Here is a 24,225-nt window from a genome sequence, read left to right on the forward strand (position 1 = left end):
CATCAGATCTTCTACAGTTGATGAAAGTCCTGCTTGTGGTAGGATATCATATTTAATACATCACCTTACATGCCCTCGGCTGGACCTCAACCCTCCCTTTCCGGTACTTTTCAAAGTACTACAATTTATGCTTTAAGTCCCTTCCAGTGATAGTTTTTTTAATAAACCACAGTCAGCTTTAGGAAGTCCAACTTTAACATAAGTGATTCAACAGCTACCCAGTTGCCGTGGGGTTCTTCAAACAGCGCTTGAAAGGGAGGATGTGATGAGACTGAATAATGGCAACTGTTATCTTTTACTTCCAAGCTGCCAGTTTGAGACCAACACTCTCAAGGCCACTCTGACTGGAAAAACTACGTGAAATATGCTGAAAAGTGTAGCCACATTCATTTTCTAATGCCTGTTGCTTACCACAGAAATGCCTGCAATGAGCAGGGTGATGCTGCAGCCTGATTGGAAGCATCAGGTGAGGATGAAGAGGGCAATACTCGCATTTTGTTGTAGGACATGGCATGTTATATGTCTTCTGGTTTGCTTGGCTCTTTATCATCACCTGAACAGTTGAAAAGTACAGTAAAAACATGAAAATATATCCAAGGAATGAGAAATGTAAAATTTTTCAAGTGCATTTTACTTAAAAAAAAAAGAAAAATGTAGTTATTTGTAAGACAGACTCATTATTTTTGGACACTGTCACTGTTTCTGAGAATCTATCCATATATATGGGAGGAGAAATGTCTTCAGACCAGTTCCTTTTAAAGGTGGGGCCTCTAGCTGAGGTGAATGCTCAAAGGCATTGGAAAAGCAGTGTGGAAAAACTGTGATGAGCAGCTTCAGCTATAAATGATCTATGAGGATGGCAAGAATGCTTCTCTCAAAGGCCCAAGCGAATCCAGTGCACTCTTCCCATCCAGTGGGACCACAGAGTATTCCAAGGACGACAGGAATGTATGGCAGGGAAATTGTGCACAGCCAAGGACACTGCGTTAATGCAAAGGGTTTTGCATCCAGTGAGCTGACCTTAACAGCAATATTCTGCTGCCCCCCAGGGGAAGGAAGGAACATGCAGTGACGGACTCGGAGTGACCTGTACCGCTTCTTGGTCTGCACCGGAGCTGAACTGCTCCCAGATCTGCTTCACCAGGCCCCGGTCCTCCAGGAAACACTGTTTAAAAGCTTAAAGGACAGAGCCATGAAAGTGGCAGCTGCTGTGAGGCTCCTTTCTGTGACTTCACACACTGAACTGCTGAGCGGCGATTGCTCACTGGGATTTGTGGCAGGGAACGTGAGGTAATGCGTATGTATGAGAGAAACAACAATACTAATGTCGATAGGCAGAAGAATAACTTTCCATTCCAAATAGCATACATTATTTAACAACTGTATCTGTGCTTCCTTCTACTTCTGAAAATATTTCTTAGCTGTTAAAAAAAACAAAAAAAAACATTATTCATAAAGTATGCAAGGCAAGCCTACTACACAATTGTCTATACATTCATCTGAGGATATGATGTTCAGAATAATAGATCTACCCTTCTTAGGATCATTCTTGATAAATGGCCTCTGAAAGGCACCGTAGATGTTGCTGACACCAGGGCTGCAGAAACTGTTGTTCTGCAGATTTCTACTGTGTTGGAGGCACACAGCATGTTGGCCAGCTCCATGTTCGTGGTTCTGACAAATTATTTGGATCACTTTGCTTTACTCTTCAATCACCTGTTTCTTTACTGTTAGTCAACAGTCTCATTTTCGTGTATCATTTGCATTTGCGCACGTGCATATTTACTGAACTGCATTGTTATTCTTCTGGAAAAGTACTGAGAGATCAGTTATGGGGATGCACGGAGTGATAACATGATATCAAATCCCCCGTGCTCTTTGGCCCTTCCAAGTTAAGAACTGTAGCAATTGGTAATGCAAGGCAGAACAAAAGTACCACCTAGTCCTCAGAAGCAATCACAAGAACAAGCACTTGTGCTTCTTGTGATTGCTTTTCCTCCACAGGGAAATAACCACATTAACTCATATGAGACGGGCTACTTTTCCAGGCTTCCTACTGGAAAAGTAAGAACGCTCAGAAAAAGTAACAGCAACGCAAAACAAACCTGAGCAAAATCAGAATAATTTCTGTGGAAATGTAAGACTTGAAGACTGCATTGTTTTTATTGAAGGTAAGAGATGATTCTCCATGTTAATATTTCAAAGCTATGTCCTCAAAGTTAGGGAATACATACGTGGAAGGGGCTGAATTAACTTTGCTAGACAATTTTAACTGGAGCTTTTCTTTTTATTTCTGTTCTCCCTGTTTATCTCCTAGATGAGCATCCACAGGGCGTACACTGGTAGATATGCAGCTGATGTAAGTGCCCTCCCTCTACTAGCTCTGCAGCAGCTCCTGGTAACTCTCCCCTGAGCATATGGTGTATGGGAATTGTTGAGTCACAGCCTGAACCACTGATTGAGCACCTGAGGAAAGGACCCGACCAGAACTGGGAGCACAGGTGAAGGCAATTCACCTGCCTAGCTGCACCTCTCTTAGACCTCACTTAAGGGAATCTTTAACCTGGAATCTTCTGATGTGGGTGAGTAAACTTCTTCCCCTCCTTTATAACATCTTTCTATTGTGCTGGTCCTCCCATCATCACACCTTTGTTGTAATGCCTTTCCCATTGTGTTGATCTAGTTGCTACAAATGGGTACAGAAATTCTCATGGTCTCTTACACTTGATCCAAATTCAGGGAGCCTTCACAGGGACAAAGGATTGTACATCCACAACAAGAGTGTGATCACAGACCATAAGTTTTGTCTTGAAAGACCTTGCTAAGGAATTAGGGAGGGTCATCTATTTACTTTTCTAGCATGTGGAAAACCATATCTTTTACATGAGTTTACCCTTGGAAACAGCTGAAGTGCATTCAGCAGTGCCCAGTGTCAGGACAAGAGGAAACAGGCAGAAACTGGCACAGGAAGTTCCCTCTGAACACCAAGAGCACTTCTGTGCTGTGCAGGTGACAGAACACTGGCACAGGCTGCCCAGAGTCTGTAAACTCTGCTTGGAGATCTTCAAAAGCTTCCTGGATGTGGTCCCGGTCCCCCTGCACTCGTTGTCCCTGCTGGAGCAGCAGTTGGGCCAGACGGACCCAGAAGTCTCAGCCAACCTCAATCATTTTGAGGGTCTTAAATGCTTAAAAAAAATTAAAAACTTAAAAGGTAGAGTGAGGCAGACAGCTGGCATGGAAAATGCCAGCCTGGAATGTTTAAGTCTGGTTGATCTGGTTGCAGGTGAAAGCAGGGTCTTTGGTTAGTTAGTGCTCAGACTGCATGGAGTTGTCCTTACTGCAGGATATGCCTTTACTTACTGTTGTGTGTGTTGACACTACAATCCTTTGCTCAGCCCTGTTTCCACAGCTGAAGTGACCTCAGATTGTAAAACCTACCAGACAAGGGGCTCTCTGCCACGTAGGCTTGAGCTGGTAACAGAAGACCCACATGAACCTCCTCTGGGTACGAGGGTTCATTGAAACTATCAAGTCAACCTGGTCCTTTGTAAGTATGCCATTCAAAAGACCCCATCTGCATAAAGGCACTGCTGTCTATCCTACTGCATCTTGGGAAACATTGCTTTTCTAGTGCCTCAAAATCATTCTTGTCACTACCATTAAGAAAATTCTTGTCTAGCCTGTCTTTTCTAATGTAGTATTCTTCAAATCAGAGGGACATATATTATGTATGCATTGAATTAGAGGTGAATAATCACCATCCTAGATGTGGTTTTAGCCTTTACCATCTATTTTCAGTATACGTGCAGGATCGCATGGTCTCAACACACATGGATAAGGTCTATTAAAAGTTCCCCTTTACACTAAGAAGATTTGAAAACTCTTCAGCCTAAGCAAGTAGGTTTCCTGGCAAGCTTATTTCATATTATGTACACTTGATTTTATCCTAAACCGACTGTAATTTGTTAAGATATGGTACACAAAGAAATTAAACTATAAACTTTAAAGCATCCATCAATTTCAATTTGATTTGTTTAAAAAAACTAAATTATGGGTTAACTCAGAAGGTAATAGAATTCAGAAAGAGAGTACTTGAGATACAAGGAGTCCCTTCATACATTAATTTTCATTTTTGGTGAGATGAAGTTTGAAATTAGATTCAGATTGCAAATTATAGCTTTGTATGGGCTCCCTATTGCTAGTTCATGAAATACTTAGATTCCTGAGGATGAAGCAATTTTGCTTCATATAATAGACTGCAAAAGCCTTATTTCCCACTGGTAGAATAATGGATCTGCAGCTTGAAGTGAGAGAGAGCCATGCCCTTGCTCCTTGACTTGGTCACCAACAGGGATACATTAAACTAAAACATATAACTGAGGTGGGAAGAAATGGTGTCATAAGGCGGGTTTCATTCTAATTCAGATCTTGTATCTATCCTTTTTCGTTTTGCTACTGGAACTAAAGCTGCAGTCTGGATTCTGTGCAGGAGGCTGCCCATCAGGTAATGCCCGACATATTCCTTCACTGCCTTTCCCCATATACGTCTGACTTCTTGTTTTGCACCACTTTTTGGGCTACACAGTGCTCAGAGAGCAGTCTCCTTGCATAAACTGATGGACTCATTTAACAGAAAAGATTCAGTACATTTAGGAAAGGCAGAACCCTGAAGGAATAATGTTTATGGCAAGAAAGCAGATGTGTGATGCCCTGTAACCCTGGAGGTAATGTATTAAGATTGTAAATTGACTTCCTGCTGTCTCCTAAGCATCGTGGCTGTATTCATCCATTATTATAGCATTTTTTGGAGTGGCAGCAAGGAGGGCTGTGCGGAGCCCAGCAGGTTCTGGCAAGTGCTGGTTGGGACCAAGTCTGTTGTCGGACAGAGGTTCATGAGCTGAAATCATGATCAGCCAGAGCTCAAATATCAGATGAAACTGCTCTGCTGTCCCCTGCAGCTTAAAGTAATTTCTGAGTGCTGTGTGGGTGCAGAAATAAAATGAACTAAGGAAATTTCCCAAAAGATGAATGGAGTGGATTAAAAAATGATGGTGAAATTCTTCAGAAATGTGGGAAACAACTGGAGGTTTGAGTTTAGTGTCTGCAGGGAAGGGGTGCAGAAAATAACAAATATTAGGATATAGTTCCGAGTTTTTGCTGGTTCTGAAGCATTTTCTGTTTTGAATAGCTTTCAATTAACTCAGAATGATAATGAATTTTTTTTGCTGCATAAAAAATGAGGAATAATGGTGAAATGAAGCAAGTGTCAGTTATGCTTCCAGGGTACAACACAGGCTTCGCAACTGATCACATTTTCCAATTTTAGAGATATCTATTTCTGACTAGAGGGACAAAATATTTAAAATATATTTAAAAGTAAATAAATAAATAAATGATGGAAACCCCAGCAAGACCCTGCATTAATTCTGAACAAAGCAAACTAATTTTTTTTTCTAAGCAAAATTGAAACTTGGTCTGGTGTAAAGCCTACAGGATGTAGGCTCTTTGATACTTAGTAAAGAATCAGAGATACTGCCTAAAATGGATGCGAAAGCTGAAGCCGCATCCTTAACAAAACAGTGTCAGAAACTATGCATTCTTTGGTAAATATTACAAGGCAAGACAAGGTCTGGCCCTTGGGAACCAATGCAAGATTAACAGTGAAGCATACTGCTCAGAGAGAGTTTACAAAGAGCCAATAAAAGGGCGCAGTCTACATGGACAAAATCACACCGACAACTTCACTGAAAACCTTTGTGTAATGGACACCACGCAGGGAGATGGAGCCTGAAAGCAAATTGAGTTTGTGTTCATTTTTAACTGAACAGAGGTGAATAAAGCAACATGGTGATAAAGGATACTAATATTAAAAATGCAGGAAACAGGCAGCAAATGGGTAAAGCTTGAAACTGAGTATGACAAATCTAGCACCTCTGAAGTGCGATGGAAAGTGGAGAAAAAAGTATTTGGAATCAGGCTTAGATGCAGAGGAAATATCTGCATCCCTCTGTTGGAAACATGGCTGGCCTTTAGTCTCATGAGGAGCAATGCACTCTTTTGAAAAACATGGAACCAAACAAAGAAACAATGGGAGATGTATTCCAGGAAAGAAGAGAGTGGCTAGCAGAGTGTGGGATGAAGCTGTGAGGGACATCAGTCCCCAGTTTCTATCTGAGAACATTCTTCTCACATTAGACAAAATTGAAAGAGAATAAGGCAGTTCTGTTATTCTGGAGAATGTAGTAAAATTGGGAATGTCATACTGAATCAGAATCACAGACTCCTTAGAGTTGGAAGGGACCTTTAAAGGTCATCCAGTCTAACCTTGCTGCAGTGAGCAGAGACACCCACAGCTACATCAGGTTGCCCAGGGCCTGATCCAGCCTCACCTTGAAAGCCTCCAGGGATGGCGCATCCATCACATCTCTGGGCAACCTGTTCCAGTGCCTCCCCACCCTCACTGTAAAAGACTTTTTCTTACATCTAGTGTAAATATCTACCCTCTTTAAGCTTGAAACTATTTCCCCTTTTTCTATAACCACAGACCCTGATAAAGAGTCTATCCCCTTCTTTCCTGTGGTTCCCCTCCACAAAGTCTTCTATGAGGTCATCACAGAGTGTTCTCTTCTCCAGGCTGAACAGCCTGTCAGGCTCTCTACCAGGCTCTCTCAGCCTGTCCTCGTAGAAGAGGTGCTCCATCCCTTGGATCATTTTTGTGGCCCTCTTCTTGACACACTCCGACAGGTCTACATTTCTCCTGTACTGACTCCACATGTGGATGCAGTACTCCAGGTGAGCCCTCACCAGTGCAGAGTATAGGGGCAGAAGAAGGTCCCTCAGCCTGCTGGCCATGATTCCTTTGATGCAGCCCAGGATACAGTTGGCTTTCTGGTCTGTGAGGACACACTGCTGGCTCATGTCCAGCTTCCCAACCAGCAGTACCCCCAGGTATTTTCTGGCAGGGCTGTGCTCAATCCTTTAATCCCCCAGCTTGTATTGGTAGTGAATGTTGCCTCGATCCAGGTACAAGACCTTGCATTTGGATTTGTTGAACCTCATGAGGTTCACCTGGGCCCACTGCTCAATTCTGTCTAGGGCCCGCTGGGTGGCACCCCATCCTACTGGTGTGTTGGCTGCACCCCTCAGTTTGGTGTCATCAGCAAACATGCTGAGGGTGCACTTGACCCCACTGTCAATGTCACTGATGAATATATTAGAGTGTTGGTCTCAGCACTGACCCCTGGTGGGGACACCACTCATCACCAGTCTTCATCCAGACATTGAGCCATTGATCACCACTTTCTGGACTCAATCCTGTAGCCAGTTTTTCCACTAAACTGTCCACTTGTCAAAACCATATCGCTTGAACTTAGAGAGAAGGATGTTGTGGGGTACCATGTCAAAGGCCTTACTGAAGTCCAGACAGATGACATCAGTGGCTCTTCTTTTGTCCATTGATGCCATCACAGAGGGCCATCACCATCATAGAAGGCCATTAGTTTGGTCAAGCAAGATTTGTCCTCGGTGAAGCCATGCTAGTTCTCCCATATCACTTCCCTGTCTTCCATGTGCCTTAGCATAGCTTTCAGGAGAATCTGCTTCATGATCTTTCCTGGCACAGAAGTATGATGAGTGTTGCCTTTTTTCCAGTCACCAGGGACATGATATAGCAGAGGGTTGTTAGAGTTAGGGTAGTATGGTTAGGTTGTGGTTGGAGTTGGTAATCTTGAAGGTCTTTTCCAACCTGAGCAATTCTATGTGGTGGTTGTCAGTGTGTGAGCATCTCAGAACAGAAAGCTAGAAAATACTTGGGGGTGAGCAGTGAGGTACTGACTGGCTTCCACACGAGTAAGGGTTACATCAGCAAGAACTCTTGGAATCCTGGACAGCACTGAGAAAGTAAGTATAAAATGATCATTCACAATCAGAATAATCTAGGTTGGAACAGATCTCTGAAGGTCAACTAATCCTAACCCCTTCTCAAATAAGGGCCAAAGAAATGAGGCTGATGAGGGTCTTTCCCAGCTAAGTGTTGAAATCTCCAAGGATGGAGATTCTGCAGGCTCTCTGTGTAACCTGCCCAAGTGTTTGACCAACCCCACAATGAATATCCTATACTCTATTATCTCCTGAACTGTTACCGTGATCCCTCTATAGGAATCTGTCTTCTCTAATCCCCCATCAAGCATTTATACGCACTGATAAGATTCACTCTGAGATTTCTCCAGGCTGAAAAATCAGCTCTCAGCCTCTCCTCATGTGACAGACACTCCAGTGCCTCCATTATCTTCATGGCTTTTTCCTGGTCATGCTCCAGTAGTTTCACGTCCCTCGTGTGTCCTAGTGATGCCAAACAAAGGGAAAGATCACCTCCCCTGACCTGCTGGTTAACTCCTGGTTAAGATGTGCGAGTTTGCTATACCCATTACCACACTCTGTACAAAAAGGCACCATTGCAGTGGTCATGCAGCTGCTTTATAGCAAACAAAAGGAAGTTCTTTTTACAAAACGCAGGACACAGCTGTGGGGCTTACCACTGTGGTCTATCACAGAGGTCAAAAGTATAAATGTACTTTAAAAAGGATTAGGTGGATTTGTTAATACAGGACTGTTTTCACCCATTAAACACAATAGTTCAGACGCACTGCAGCTCAGAATGCCACTTAGCTGCCAGCTGCTGGAGGCTGAGAGGGCTTGCCAAGGAGACGAGCACTTGTCCCTTCTACCTTTTCTCTTTGTAGCTGCTGTTTTTCATTGTCATTACTGGGTTGTTTTGGAAGGGTGAGCTAGCCTGAAAATAGTAAGATCTTGTTGAACTGGAGAATGACAAATCCCAGCATATATCAGCAAGGCTCTGAGGTTCAGTGGGAACTGACAGAAGGAGACACTGAGTGGGGCACGTCTGACAGCACCTTTGGAAGAGTTCAGTGATGATTTCTTAAGAGTGAGGAAACACAGGGCCACAAAAATAGGCCCAAGGTTGTCAAGTACAGGCTGTATATTTTAGGTGCTCTGCATGGTGTGAGAGCACAGAGAGGGTAAGGGGAAGAGTGATGAAGAATACTTTCTGCAGAAATTGCAGTTCAGTGCATATAGGCACATTAAAGTCGTTCTTCATGCCACTGAAATATGTACAGAGATGGGTCCTGCAAACCATGCTGTGGAAAAATGTCTCACATCTCTGCATACCTCTGGAAAATCTGCTTCAGGAAGCAGGAGGGTAAACTGGCTGGATGGCTGGTCTGGTTTTCCAGGGTAGACAAATCTGCATGTAAATAGAATATAAATAAGCAAGGATTTGGTGGGGAAGGGCACACTTGACAGGAACGCAATGGAGCAAAGACCCAGAATGATGTTTATGCAAATCTGATTTTAAAAAATAGTAATAACAATAAAATAACATAAAATAAAATCAACAGCCGACCTGTCTGGTCGCAGCCAAAACATGGCTCGCTGATTGCCAGAGCCTTTGCAGGATGAGACTGCAGAGGGCAATTAAGGCTGGTGGCTGGGATGGCACATTCCCGGAGACTTTATCCCTGTAAGGAGAAGCACTAAAAAGGAGATGGAATTTTGTTTGAAGGCAACAGAAAGGGAAATGTTAAGGTAAAACATTTTAAAAGGATAACATGAAAGTCATTACTGCCAAGTTTTATACTGGCCCGAAAAGAGCAGCAACAAGGAAGAAGGTGCTAAAGTTTATTGCCTCCGACAAAGACAGGAGGTCAGGACAAATACAAGATTCTGGACTGATGACACCAGAGAAAAAATGAGTCCTTTGTGCAAAGTACATTTCCTTGTGCTTTTGGAAAAATACAGCCTGAGTGTCTGAGAACTGCTTGCCTCTGTTTTTGCTAGGGCTGAGCCAGCTTACAAAGCACTAGCTGCTCAGGCCACAGGTCAGGGGCAAAAAGTGCAGATCAATGGAAATTTGAGAAATGTCAAGAAACCCATGTTGTCTCCATTCAAGGGAAAGTGAGAAATAGAAGTGGCATCACACTGTGTGGTCAGCGTGCAGTAGGGTACTAAGGCTTTCCTCACACAGCTTTGGGGCTGAAAATCATTGAATCGTGCAGGAGAGACATAGACCTGTTGGAGGATGTCCAGAGGAGGGCCACAAATATGTTCCAGGGGAGGGAACACCTCTCCTATGAGAGAGCTGGGGCTGTTCAGCCCGGAGAAGGCTGTAAGGTGACCCAATAGCAGCCTTTCAGTATCTAAAGGGGAGCCACAGGAAAGAAGAGGACAGACTCTTTAGCAGGGTCTGCGGTGATAGAACAAGGGGAAATGGTTTCAAGGTTAAAGATGGTAGGTTTAGGTTAGATATAAGGAAAAAGTCTTTTACAATGCCTTGGGTTGGAAGATGCCTCAACATACCAACCAGTCCCAACTCCCCTGCCATGGGCAGCATTACCACCCACCAAACCACGCTGCCCAGGTCCCCATCCAACCAGGCCTTGAACACCTCCAGGGATGGGGTATCCACTGCTTCTCCAGGCAAAATAAGTGAGAATGAGAGCAGAACCTGCTGCCTGCTTGGCCTGTTCTGGCCAAGCTCCAGAACAGAGCAGTCAGGTGCAAGGTGTTGTCTATTGGTATTCTAGTCAACAGAGAACTGAAAACACAAGTGCTTGCAGGGCCTGAGGAAATGCAATGCAAAAGGAAAATGTGTTTATGACTTGGAATTAGACAACACTCAGCCCTTGATAAAATTGGAGCAGCATTCAGCTGCAGAGCAAACCAGTGCTCAGTGGTGGCAGCATCCTCAAGGTCATGTTTGCTGCCTGAACCTGCACAGGTCATGAAGTGGTTGATTGTTTAGGGCCCAAAGGGAAAGAAGTAAGAGGTATGAAAGTAGACACTATTACAAATAACTCACAGAGCCTCTTCAGGCTAACACTGACAAAGACGTAATTCAACCCAAGGAAATAAGAGTACTGACCACTGCCCTGCTCCCTCATGAAGGTAAAGGAGAATATTTAAGCAGGACCTCAGTAATGGTAACATCTCAATTTTGCAATCACTCCAAATGCATGAGAGTGATCAAGCATCACACTGTGCACTGAAAGAGTGGAAAAGAAAGAGCATGTATGAGAAGCAGTACTCTTGAGGTATTCTTGGTTGCTCTTCTGTCTAGTGAAGAGAAACTTCAAGTAAGCAAACCCTCTTTATTATTACAGTCTGCTTCACATGCTCATAAATTACTTCTCTGTGTGTTAATCAGTTTTTCCTGCTCTATTTACATACACTTTGCCTCATTGTGTCATGCCAGCCCTCCTAAGCCTGAAAGGAGGAAGACAATGAACAGGTCTGAACCTAAATACGCACCTGAGCTCTCTCCTGATCCTCAGGGCACGAGCAGGCATTGACTCTCAACTCCTGAGCAGGAGCACAATGCAGGCAACCCCCCAGGAGCAGAGATGCTGGGGCACAGCCAAGGGTTCCCAGTAGGATAAGCTCACACATGGCCCAGCTCTGGGAAGCGCTCCCTCTTGTTCACTGGAACAGGTTGCCCAAGGAGGCTGTGGATGCCCCATCCCTGGAGGCATTCAAGGCCAGGCTGGATGTGGCTCCGGGCAACCTGATCTGGTGGCTGGCAACCCTGCCCATGGCAGGGCGGTTGAAACTAAGTGATCTTTGAGGTCCTTTTCAACCCAGGCCATTCTATGATTCTATGACTGTTCCAGCTTAACGTGGGTCTCAGCTCCAGGCCAGCTCCTTGGGATTCCACACACCTCTGCACTGGGGCCACACATGCGCATTTCCATGGCTGCATAGAGCTGAAAAACAGATCAAACTGCAGCAAACAGCTTTTGAGTTCTGAGCTCAAATTCTTCAGGCTTACTGAAGTAACTCCACATTACAATGCAAACTGCACTGTGGTTAATGCTTAGGCATAACTTGCTTTATTTACACATATCGCTGATCTCCAGAAGAGAAAGCCAGAAGGCATGCAAGACAATTCTTATAGCAGGAGTTTTACCAAAGAGCAAATCTCTATTTCCCAGGGGTTGATTTCGTTTCAGGGGCTGATGCAAATCAGCACCTCCAGCAGAGAGCAAACTGTTTTGCTGCTCATGCAGCTCTTTCTCTCTCCAAGCTGATTCTGCATGACACCACTGCATAACTTGAAGCTCTTGGTCCTAAGAACAATAACTCGCAGACTGTTTAACATAGCTGGTGTGTGAAGGCTAATGTAGCAATATATTTATTCATGAGATATCTAATATCTGAGCAGGCATATTTCACCGCAGTGCTCAGAGGAAAAACAAACACTCTTTGTAGTTTTGTACTGTTTTGCTCACTTCGGGATACCGGTAGAGCTAATGACCACACTTTGGGCTTTTTTGCTAACCACAGAAAATCCGTGTTTTGAAGCTGTTTTTGTGACAGAGTGATAAGAGTCAGGGCCGTGCATCAGCACGAATTCCTCTGCAGAGTGACTTCCAGGAGCAGAGAAATGCGGAGGAGAGGGTGGAACTGGGGGGAGCATCAGGAGGGGTTCATAGCCAACAGCCAGACGCAGCAGCGTGGAATGACTGTAGGTGTGAGTGCTGATGAGAACGGGGGGGGGGGGGGGGGGGGGGGAATGTGATCTGATCGCATTCATTATGCTAAAAAAACACTTATTCTTCTTCCATCATTGTGTGATAATGCGTCCCTTCTGGAGCAGCACTCTGGGGTGCAGTGGTACCTGCTGTGCAGTTCTGTGGGAAAGCAGCAGGCCATTTTTACTCATCTGGAATACATGTAAGAATGGGTCACGGTACACCATCACCACACAAAACCATCACTAGAGGAAACCATGCAGTTTGTCATGCATTTAGTTTTCTAAACTGTTAGCTTCTTTCTCAGAAACTTTTTGGCATTACCTTAACTTGTCAGTGACCAAAGGTAATTTTTTCCACTACTCTCAGTGGGAGCGAGTCCAAAACCTTTTAAAAACATTCTCATCAGCTGGAGCTAGTGTTCTCCAAATAGGAATGTGCACTGTGCACAGAAGCTTGCTTTTGGAGCTGTAGGAAGAAAAATCTACACCATCTACTGATACGAGCTATGCTGTAAAACAGAGATCCAGGAAAGGATTAGACTGGTGTATGCAAATACACCAAAAAGTGAGTTAAGTTTTCCTTTATGTCTCTGGTGGATGAGCAGAATTCTCCATTTTCTTTCCTAGCAGTCAGGAGCATCTGAGGTAAAGGTATATTACAAATACACTCTCTGGGAGACAGCTGCTGTGTTTCCTGATGGCCCATCAGCTTGCTGCTCTCCCTTGTTTTACTTGAGCACTAGAGTGTGTCTATCTGAAGGATGCATATTTAGCAGAACCGAGAGCACCCTCTCTGTTACAGCAGACAGACACCCAGCGGTGGGGGCTGGGAGGGACGCCTTTTGTTTACTGCTGAGCACCAGTATGGATGACTATCTCTCAAAGTCATGGTCCAAGAGATGTCACAGTAGATTCATAGGATTTGAATCTTATTTTGGGTTTCAGGTGCCTGTACATCTTATTCCTTATCTAATTAGCCTTGCAGAATCCCAGTTCATAAGCACTAATTGGAAGCACGCAAGGGTAAGTGTTTGCGCAAATCCTCCTCTGCATCTTCGGATGTATCAAGTGGTACAGGCAAACAAATCTGACACTGGAAAAATGCCCAGGAAATTTTGCCCGTGTAATCTGGAAATTTAAGCCTGGACGTGAAAAGAAGAAAGGTGTTGCATTACAGTAGGCTTAGGGCAGGAGTCAGGAAGAGTTACAGATGGGCTAAATCATTACCACAGAAAATCACAGATAATAAAGTGGGTAAATGGATAGTAAAAGCACAATTCGTAGACCCTATAATTAGCAGTGGCAGTATAATACAGAGATAAATGAAATAAAAAATTGTTAGTGAAGTTGATGGCTCAGGGCGCTGATAATAGGACAGCATCTGGGGCTTGGTGCTCCTTGCCAGCAAGTCACCAATTCAGGAAATGCTAGACAGAAAAATAGCAAAGTTCACTTGTGTCTGATGCGAAAGTAGTCTCCTGCTCTGGCCCAGTGTTTAGCATGCAGCTTTAGCCCTGGTGTTTGCTGACTCCAGGAGGCCAAAGGCTGAATGGATGGAAAATGAAAACTGCACCTTCCTAGAAAAGCACTTGCCAGAATAGCTATGAGACAGACTGATGAGGACCGAGAAGAAACTTTTCTTGTTTGCTACGTACATTAAATATGATTTTAAAATGAATGATTGACACTGCTAGTGTTGTCCCTCAGAGCTTTTGGACAATTACTAGCAAAACTAGTGACACAGCAAGAGCTAATGATTGGGAAGCAGCAGACAGATTGAATTTAAGCTTGTCATAGTTTTAACATCAGGCTGATGTTCTATTCAATTCTAGAACTAAATACCAAGAAAATTAGTTGATTCTCTACCTCCTGATGTCAAGGTGTGGAGAAGATTCCTCTGATTTGTCTGTAATACAAACTGTGTTACCAAGGACATCTGCCTATTGGCACAGGTAAGCTGTCTTTTAATTGTGAGAACAGCATGAGTGAAAGGAAACTGTAATCCTAAAACACCATCTAGGTCAGAGGAGAGAAGGAACGTCCTTCAATCAGTGCAGAAGTCAGCTGAAGGACCACCAGTGGCAGCCAGTTGACAAAAGCCTGGGGAGGTTCTGGGATCTCACATAGGTTTCGATTAAGAACAACCATAAGTCAGCTTCCTGTGGCCTTCCTCCTTATCACTGCTGCTGTCAGCTCTGCAGTGACAGAGAAAGCCCTAATAGTCTTCCATCAAACACAATATTATTCCTCAGTATTAATGTCACCCTGGCTCCCATTTGTCTGCTCTAGCCTTTCTGTAAACTCTGTTCCTCAGTGTTCCTACCGATGTCATTTTCTGGCTCTGCTGTGCTTCAGCAGTACCAGTGGTGCAGCACCCCTCCAGCACATATGTACCTCCAATTCATCAGCCTGATTATATATGATTCGCACAATGTTTATTGCAATGGGCATTTCATATTTCTTTTCTTATTGTTCTCCTTTCTTTGTCATCACCCCTTGTAACCTTTGCTTACCTTAGGCCCTCTGTGGGCCTGATTCTGATACCACTTCACACTGGACAATTTATCATTAGAAAAGTGACTTCTGATTTACAGTGGGGCAAATAAAATACACCTCCTAGCCTTTTGTCTCAAGATCCCTATCTTTCTTACTGTTAGCATTTTAAAATGCTGTTGTGTGTTTCCTGCTGGTACAGTCAGCTCAGATGCAAGACCCCTCCTTCTCCCAAGCCTCACATATTAAAAAAAAAAAAAAAGAAAGAAAGAAAAAAATAGAAAAAGATACATTGCCTTATCTTTCCATGGCAATACAAGAAGCAGAAGGCGGGGTCTGAGATCCTTGAGAGCATTAAAAAGGGTGTTTGTCATCCCAAGTGATGGAAAAGACTTAGTCACCATCGAATCCACTAACCATAAGCTGCACAAACTTCACACACATTCGTGTTATTAGTATTACAAAGCATTTATATAGTGCCATACATTTCCACAGCCATTTCTTCCAAGGAGATAAAGCACATTCCCTTCCTCAGAGAGCCTGCAATCTAAATAAGTCAAGACAAATATTGTACATGATGAAAATGGAGGACAAAAGTTCAGGGGGGGGTTGATGTGTGGAGACAGCTGATAAGGAGAAGAATGGAAGGGGAAATGATTAAAGATTGCTGTTTGGGAGCCTTTCAAAAGTAGGGGGAGGCTCCGCACGCCACACAGACTACAGCAGTAAATGCGGTGCTGGTGCGGCCTGGGTTGCATTTGTACTTTGAAATGTATTTCAGTTGGAAGAAGTGCTGCCAGGCCAGAACGTCCACTTCTGGTCTGCTTGGACGAATTATGCACAGAGAGAAGCCAGATGAATTTTACATGAAGTGGGCATCGGTCTGGATGCAACCCTTGTATATGTGACCAGTTTGGGATATATAAAGAGGTCTGTCTTTCCAGGGGATTGTACTAATGCATACAGACACTGCCGTTTGGTGGGGCTGCCTGGGACAGAGGCATGGGTATTGGTGGGGGCTCCTGAGAACTCCACCACTGCTGCAAGGAAGGTTCTGGGCCTTGGAGAGATTCATCACAGAGCTTCACTGCACAGCAGGGTCTCACTGAGTCCTGGCTCTATGCTTTTGTTATTAAGCTCCTTTGTGCGACTTGCTTCAGGCCACATCAGCAACAGCACAGCTATTTGGACACACATCCTCAGGGCATCTACCCAAAGTCATGTGGGTAGTTCAGAGATTCGAAATAACTACTTAAATGTCTTAGAGGAAACAAAACTAGTGAACAACACCTCTAAAGTTTGGAGGTATAGGCACATCTAATAATTCTGTGAACCCTTTATCAGTTCATACATTGAAACACTTTTAGGGACATATAAATTTCAAAGTGGATAGAGAAGCAAAAACAATATAAGCACTGGAGAAAAAGCAAGCTTGCAGTTAAGTTCAGTATTCAGTAACAGCAGAGAAGGACATAAACAGCAACAACACATACATAATTCAAGAAACATTGTCTGAAAGTGCACATTTCACTTTAAAAGAAACTCCAAATTACGAAAGCCACAGGGAAAAGAGTAGGAAAGAGAAGATGTCAAATAGCAGTATTTGCTCAGGCCAGTTTAGAAGTAAGGACTAATATTTAGGTTCAAATCCTCTAAACATTTAATTCTTTGCGTAATTCTTTCTACATGCATATAATCCATATTAAGAAGTGACTGGATACTCCAAAATATATACCTACCAGTCTTCCTACATAGAGCAAGAGTAGAATAGAATAGAGCACAGAGGACTGGGACCTCCACCTTTTTGAGGACCAGAGCCAGTATTTAATCAAATGAAAGGTGCTTCTCTGCCTTCAAAATGCTGATCATTCCCAGCATTTCACAAGAAAAAAAAGTGTCAGTGCAAACTCCAGCCAAAGAAACAAAACTACATCCCCTTAAACTGGACAGAGTGCTTTCAAAACCAACGATATTTTCAAAACTGGGATTGAAAAATTGAAACTAAGGGCTGGGTTTAATCTTCCTTTTCACATCCTTCGCAATAACATGTCTTTGAATAGCCTAGAATGGATTTGGTTCAAAACTGCAGACAAACACTACGTTTTTTAAATACACTGTTCTTAAATGGAGAAAGCAGGTCAGTGTGGCAACATAGGAACAGCATTCTACAGAGATGCAGTTCATCAGCATTTTCTACTATAAACAAAGAACTCCTTCCAACTCTAATTGCAACCCAGCAGTAGATATTAATGTTTTTTTCTGATTTCTAAAGTTTTTAAAAATTGCTTTTAGCAACACAATGTATTCAATTTTCAGTGTGATCCTCCAGTTAATGTCTAATCATAACTGAAAGTCCTGCACATGATGACTGAATCCAGTGCAAGGATTCAAGGATGCAAGGACAAGTCATACGGATGAAAATGTTTTATAATGGTATTTACCAAACACAAATGGGGATTACCCACAAAGAAGCTTCCTGGGTTTCTGACTCATTAGGTTTGGTAATGGCCTTAAGTTGCACCAGGATGGTTCAGGCTGGATATTTACCTTCTCCTTTAGCTTGGAGAAGAGAAGGCTTTGGAGAGACCTCATTGCGGCCTTTGAGTACTTGAAGGGAGCATGTAAACAGGAGGGAGAAAGGCTGTTTACGAGGGCGGATAGTGATAAAACAAGGAGGGGTGGTTTTAAACTAAGACAGGGGAGGTTTAGGTTAGATATTAAGAAGTTTTCCACAAAGAGGGTGGTGACGCACTGGAACAGGTTGCCCAAGAAGGTTGTGGATGCCCCATCCCTGGAGGCATTCAAGGCCAAACTGGATGTGGCTCTGGGCAGCCTGGTCTGGTGGTTGGTGACCCTGCACGTAGCAGGGGGGTTGAAACTGGGTGATCACTGTGGTCCCTTTCAACCCAGGCCATTCTATGATTCTATGATATTTGGAAAAATTTCTTCTCCGAAAGAGCGATAATGCATTGGCACAGGCTGCCCAGGGGGGCAGTGGAGTCACCATCCCTGGAGGCATTCAAGAAACATGGCACTGAGAGACTTGTTTTAATGGGCATGGGGATGATGAGTTGATGGTTGGACTAAATGATCTTAGAGGTCTTTTCCAACCTTAATGATTCTGTGATTTCAGGATGGGAACTGTCCCCTCACTGGTGTCTCTGAAATAACTATCTCAGTGGTTTTCTAGTCCCAAAGAGGAACTTGTGGCGCTACTTGCATGCAAAACTATTGCACAACAGTCATACCCGAGCTAGCAGGGATTTCCTTTTCTCCTTTACAAGCCTGCTCACAGGACCACTGACCCTACAGAGAGGGAAAGGAGATGAGGAATCCACCAGCTGCTCCCTCTTCTTGGAGCCTGGAATGTAACTAAGGGAATGCTTGCACGGTGCAGTGGGGGCTTATGAGAAGTAACTTCATCAGCTGTTGGAAGCACTGCTATCCTTGTCCTGTTCTTTGATTTCAGATCAGTGTTACAATCAGGAGGTTGCAGAGAGGATTTGTTTCTCCATCTTAACATTTGAGCTGTGCTTAGGAAAATGCAGCAACTTAAACTGTGAGACTATTGGAACACGTGATACTTTCAAGACTTAAGATGTGCTCTTGACACCTCTAGACTCATGTAGCTGACTCTGGATGAAAAGCTGTTTGATCACTTGTAAATAACTTTGCCTTCATTTTTACTTCCTATTTGCTTTTTCAGAAATCACCCTGGGAAGAAAACAAGAGGAAGCTCAGCTCCGAGAAGGTGAAAGCTCTGAAACGATCTGATACTCTTTTGCCAGAGACGCACATTTACAGTTATTACATTTCTTGCAGCTCACAAATGCACTCAGTTAACACTCTATAAACCTAAATAGACAGTCAGATAAATAATTCATTATATACATAAAAAAGAATATCTGTAACACCGCACTTACTATGGTTCTGTGCATAATCCATCTTTATATAGCACAAATATGCATTTTATTTCATGCTATAAAGGTCTAAGAAAAGCAAATTAAAAACTATTCACACAAATGCATTTATTTTGCCTCTTTCGGAGCAGGTTTTCACAGTGCTCTTTGCAGCACCTCTGACACCTACCCAGATCATTCCTCACTTCCTGGGGGCTGCAGCAAAAGCTCTCGGATATTTATTCATTCCAGGTCCCCATGTCCCAGAGGTCATGGACTTTCACAAGGACATGAAGTACGAGACAGTGGAAAGTGAACTGCATGGTGCACATAACAATCCAGGCCACATTAACATCGTAACAGAAGAATGATGCACACTAGAGAGGGGAGATAAAAACCCATGGTTATAAAGCATTCCATACTGGCAACGGCTCCTGAGGCTCAGTCTCATCAGTCTTCAGCCAGAGCCAGCTCCCACCTGTAAATTGCCCGCTGGTGCAGTACTCACTGTTTCACTTTTTGCCTTTGCAAGAGATGAAGATTTCACAAGAAGCTCGCCTTGCCTTTGCATGAGGGGCCAGTGAGGAGGCATCCTGCAGGTTGTCTCCATCTCAAAGCATTGTCTTTGTACTCCTCAGCAGGACACACCTGAAGTAGCTGTGCCGCCACTGTGCCAGTCATTGACAAAATATTTCTGCAACAGAATCTTGTTATTTCCCAACAATTATTTACATTTATTTTTAGCTTAATCACATACGAGCCATATGAGGTACAAATCCAGTTTGTCTATTTCTATTTCTCAGAGCAGCCTAACTGCCCAAATGCTTTGTTTACAGTTATTTCTAGGGAAAGCAGAGTACCTGGGTAGCCTTCTGTTGACGTTTCTACTCTGATACACTTCATTATTTAACCCCTAATATATACCCTAATATAGTAATGGGTTTTAGCTCTCAGCTTGTTGATAATCCCAGTGCTGCTACCCCCATTCTAACTGATGTGACTCTTATTTAAGTATACTCTTACAGGGACTGGGTGGTGTGGGAGTACTGCCTGAGTCTTGGGGGGCTCTTTGGTCTGGAGGGAGCCTTAAAACCCATCCCAGCCACCCCAGCCTCAGTGCTGCTGCAGTGTGAGGCAGAGCCTGCTCCTCGCCCCTTCTGCCTCTGAAGAAGTCAGCTCAGAGGCTCTGAGAAAACATTGTAAAGAGTAAACCAGGCTGTGCTTTGGCTGCATACTGATTTCCTCCTCAACATTAAATCTTGTCTTGTTTTGTGTCTGCTCCTTTCCCCATATCTGCCTCCTTTTTCACACCTCTCCCTGAGATTAACACACTTTTAGCTAATGCTAGATGCTTTTGAAGATACTTTCACCTATGCACATGTTTTTCTGACAAGGTTAAGGAGAAAATAGCTTCAGTGCAGAACTGAAGGAAGACATTGGCCCTGCCAAATGACAACACAACTCCAAAGGCAACCAAAACAAATAGAGTGTCTTTTGTGCAAGGCAGAAGATTCAGATCTCCTTTCTGTAGATTTATATGAAGCCAGCTGGACAGATTTATTTCAGAAGACAGAAGCAGAAAACATTTATACATGAATGGAAATAACTGATGATGCTGCAAGTACTATCTCCTGGCTTTGCTCCATATGGTTTTGAAAACTCTTTTGACGAAGAACTGCGGTTTATGAGCAGTTTTCTTCAAATTTAACTAAATATTGATTGACCAGATTAAAAACCTTAACTCCAACCTCCCCTCATCGGTGGGGCTGCCACCCACCAGATCAGGCTGTCCAGGGCCCCATCCAACTTGGCCTTGAACGCCCCCAGGAATGGGGCATCCACAGCTTCTCTGGGCAGCCTATGCCTGTGCCTCATTGCCCCAGTAGTGAAAAATGTCTTCCTTTCATCCAAAATCTGGGTAAATAAGCTACTGTCATACTCTTACAAAAGTGTAACTGCTCAGCTACTTCCCTGTGGCTACATGGGGTCAATGTAAAGCTGCCTATTTGTCCTTTAAAATGTTGGCAGTCAGTTTTTACTCAAATCATTAACAGCTCCGACTGTTCTGTGTGTGAGTTGCGAAGCGTCTGTTTATTCAGCACAGTGATACAAAGAAAAAATAATCATGACTATCTAATGTAAAATTGTCTTTCCCGTGATGCTAACCAAATCGGACCAAATATTTTGATGAAGCATAATTGGAGGGAAGGCTGCTCAGGAGTGTCTTCTGTTTACCATTCTGCAGGCCTTTGTTGTAAACCCATATCACCTCTGCCTGGAAGCAGTAACAAGCCAAAGCCAGCAGCATCCCGTGGTAGAAGCTAGTTCAAGTGTGATGCACCCGCTATTGGATAGAGCCATCCCTCCCTGCAAATCTCCCACACGTTGTTCTGCATGCAGAATGCTCACTGCAGTCTTAAATCTCCACAAACGCAACTTCTTAGGAAACACAACTGCAGATTTTGTGTCATTTAAGAGTCATTTCTACGAGTTGTAAAGGCTCTAATTCCTAACATACAAAAGGATTCAATTTTGCATCAAGGGCTAGGAATTACTCATGTTCAGTCTCTATCACAGAACTACTAAATATTAGAAACATAATTTTATTATAATAGACATATGCTCTTTCATTACCCATATGCTCTTGCATATGTTAGTGTTTCCCCTTTCCTCTCTCAACTGTAGTGCATTCCATTCAATTAGTGCTCCTTTTGTATATGTTTTGGAGTATCAGGAAGTTCTTATCAGGAGCCAATATCAGTATTCATAGTTAAAATTTTGATTCCTGTTTCCTAGAAAACCTAAATAAAAATAGATTTTATGACTCACTATGGAGTCTCCAGCTTTGGCTGTATCATGTAAGTGATAAATTATTCACCTTCATTTAATAGAATTTCTTGTGGCATAATTACATGAAATTCTCAAACTACTTATGAGTGATAGAGTGATTAAGATTTTAAATGTCTCATTTGCATTCTGGTGGTAGCCTTTTCATGAATATAAGATGTTATTGGTTTATGAATTTGCTTTGAACAAATAGTATTCACAGATTAAAAAATATATACATCTACATAACCATTCTTTCTCCCCTGACTTTTTATCTCCAAATGCAGAGAGATGCATTTTCCATTCCAGAACATGTTCTGCATTTAGATACTAATGGAGCTGAGATAATAACACAAGCTCTGGTTTAAGAATAGTTCCAGGTCTTCTCCAGTTCTGCCACATGCACACCATTTCCATACACTAAATTAATCATTTTAGGAGAAAGGAAATTATCACTGGTACACAGTGTTACACTACTATGTTGTGCAGCTCTTGAATTTTAATGTTCAGACGACCTCCAGGACCTTGCAACCCCAACCACCCCACGATTCTGTGAGCCCTGAGATGCTTTTAGGCACCCAAGAACTGTAGTATTCTGGAAGCCATTAATGGCAGGACTTTGGGATAACCGATTCTCATCACTTATTCTCTTTACACTCTAAGTACACCCTAAGACTTTTCCTCTCTTCCTTTCCATATATTTTTGCATCAGAACTTCCCTTCATGGTCCTTTACTGCTTCCTGCTCTCTGAGCATCTCTGCTATTCCTACAGCTTCTCTCAGAAAGGAAGACCTTCACAAAATATGCCCAAATAAATGCCATAATTGCCATTTCCTTTGCATTTGTCTTTGATGTGGGTGGCAGCACAGACCTGTCTTTGCGGTAGATGCTGTTGTTATTTTAGCTACCTTCTCCCCATTGGCATGTCAGACTCTGAAGTGCAGCATGGTGGTGTGTGGCTCCAACCTGATCCAGAGATGTAAAAGAGTTCAAACCCATAGCTTATCAAAGTCTGACATGTTGCACATAACAGATCAGTTTGTGTTCTACGGTGCTGAAATTTTCTATTACCTTGGAAATGCAATACTGCATTAAAGTTTTTCCTTGCCTCCTATTTTCTGGTCTGTTTGATTTATGGATTAGAAAAAAAATACAGAAGTATGTTCTGACAGATACCCCTTCTCACACATTTTATAACTCAGAATGCTATCATGGAAGTGATGGGTTTCCTAGAAGAAGACTTTGTGATGAAATGTGCTGGCCATTCTGTCAGGAATGGAGGGTACATTTCTGCTCTAGTGACAGTAATGCAAATCAGGACTGCACATCTCCTTTGAAGCTGATAGAATGATAATGAGTTGAAAACAGTGGAAGACCAGAAATTATCACAGATTAATTTCAGGGTGAAAAGTTCACCCTGCTGAACTGAATCCTGTAGCCAATGTGGAGAGCCAGCACTTCCTTACCATAACAGATTTCCAATAATAGATCAACGGACAAGGTTGTGATCAGCTTGTGCACAGCTGTGTGTCTGACTTCTGAGATGGCAGAGTTGCAGCAGCCTTTTGGATAAGGCCCATGCTGCTTGTCATTCCCTTCCAAGATAAGATATTGTTGCTTACCTGCAGGATGGCGGCACCCACAGCTCCATCCCAAATGAGAGCTTGTCCTATCCCCATTGGCATCACACGTCCCAGCAGGAAGACACCGAGAGCACTTTGGTGCCCTGATTGATGCTCCCGACTTTAGGGTTTTAAATCTACTGCTGTCTAATTTTGAAAAACAAAAGGCTGGAGGGGTGGCTCTGAGCAACCTGAACTAGCTGTAGGTGTCCCTGTTCACTGCAGGGGAGTTGGACTATCATAGAATCATAGAATTACTCAGGTTGGAAAGGACCTCAAAGATCATCAAGTCCAACCGCAGCCTAACCATAGTACCCTAACTCTAACAACTCTCTGCTAAATCATAATAATCTCTACTGTAATACAGTCTAAGACTATATTGCCTTTAGAAGTTCCTTCCAACTGGAATGATTCTATGATCCTATGCAATTGGCACCAAAGCAGCCTGAACAGTTGCTGGAAGGAGAGGAAAACCCACTTTTATTGTTTACCACAAAATGTTCCTTATGCTATTATTTTGAATAAAATTCAAAGTAAGGAAATATGATAACAGAATATGGTCTTTTCTTTCATCAGTGTTTGTGAGCAAGCATTTTGTACTGCTTTTACCTAAGACATTTCACCTGTTTTCTACTTATAAATTATTCACCAACAAGATTCTGTATTAAAATATGGTGGTTTTGTTGCTCCAGAACAGTTATAGAAAGAGATTCCAGTCTCTTGAGTTCTTAATTTAGGATATTTTCTATTCACTTTTCATCCAGAGCCCACCATAATTTGAAACCTCTGACCAAAGTAGAAATTCAACCTGTCAGCCAACTTCCTATAAACTAA

General features: G+C 43.0%; 1 long non-coding RNA gene across 1 annotated transcript; it reads left to right on the forward strand.

Moving 5' to 3' along the window:
- Positions 1–6,635: 6,635 nt before the first annotated feature.
- Positions 6,636–20,783, forward strand: LOC121110178. The gene is made up of 3 exons (XR_005858487.1): positions 6,636–6,792; positions 14,383–14,502; positions 18,750–20,783. It is a non-coding gene; the product is annotated as an uncharacterized LOC121110178 (long non-coding RNA).
- The last annotated feature ends 3,442 nt before the right edge of the window (positions 20,784–24,225 follow it).

Source organism: Gallus gallus, chromosome 3 (assembly GCF_016699485.2).
Source record: "Gallus gallus isolate bGalGal1 chromosome 3, bGalGal1.mat.broiler.GRCg7b, whole genome shotgun sequence".
NCBI classification, from domain to species: domain Eukaryota; kingdom Metazoa; phylum Chordata; class Aves; order Galliformes; family Phasianidae; genus Gallus; species Gallus gallus.